This window comes from Suricata suricatta, unplaced genomic scaffold, assembly GCF_006229205.1.
Source record: "Suricata suricatta isolate VVHF042 unplaced genomic scaffold, meerkat_22Aug2017_6uvM2_HiC HiC_scaffold_16475, whole genome shotgun sequence".
Lineage (NCBI taxonomy): Eukaryota > Metazoa > Chordata > Mammalia > Carnivora > Herpestidae > Suricata > Suricata suricatta.
The window spans coordinates 1-937 of record NW_021860968.1 but is presented as its reverse complement, the minus strand read 5'-3'; the positions used below and the strand labels follow the sequence as shown (position 1 = coordinate 937).

At 46.2% G+C, this 937-nt stretch overlaps 1 pseudogene; it reads left to right on the top strand.

Annotated features, from left to right (window-relative positions):
- The first annotated feature begins 488 nt into the window (after positions 1 to 488).
- On the top strand, positions 489 to 930 carry LOC115284710 (annotated as a pseudogene).
- Positions 931 to 937: the final 7 nt, after the last annotated feature.

Genomic DNA, 937 nt, shown 5'->3' with positions numbered 1-937 from the left:
GAGGAACTAGATGCTTTCCTGTTAAGATCAGGAATGAGGCAAAGATGCCCCCTCTCAAACTCCTATTTATCACTGTACTGGAAACCCCAGCAATTCAATAAATTAGAGAAGGAAATCAAAGGTATACAGATTGGGAATTAAGAAAAAAAACACCTATCTTCATCTACAGATGACACAATTGTCAATGTAGAAAATTTCAAAAAACAACAAAAAATTTCTGGAACTAATAAGCAACTATAGCACAGTTGCATGATGCAAGGTTAATAATGAAAAGCCAATGGCTCTAGTAGAAAAAAGGCAATGATGTCCTCTCTTGAACTCTTTCAACATCATAATGGAGGTCTTAGCTCATGCCACTAAAAAAGAAGAGGAAATAGAAGGAATTTAAAGACTGGGAAGGAAAAAATGAATCTTTGTTCACAGATGACATGCTTGTCTATGCAGAAAATTCCCAAAGAGACAGAGTGGCCAACGGCCTGCAGAGCAAAATGCCCAAGTTTTATTGTGACTACGACGACACATACCTCACCCATGACTCTCCATCTGTGAGAAAGACGCATTGCAGTGGTAGGAAATACAAAGAGAATGTGGAAGACTACTATCAGAAATGGATGGAAGAGCAAGCCCAGAGCCTGATGGACAAAACAACTGCTGCATTTCAGCAAGGAAAGATTCCTCCTACTCCATTCTCTGCTCCTCCTCCTGCGGGGGCCATGATTCCACCTCCCCTACTCTCCCGGGTCCTCCTCGCCCCGGTATGATGCCAGCACCAAGCACGGGGGGCCCCCTCCCATGATGCCAACGATGGGCCCTCCTCCTCCTGGGATGATGCCAGTGGGACCTGCTCCTGGAATGAGGCCGCCTATGGGAGGGCACATGCCAATGATGCCTGGGCCCCCGATGATGAGACCTCCCGCCCATCCCATGATGGTGCCCA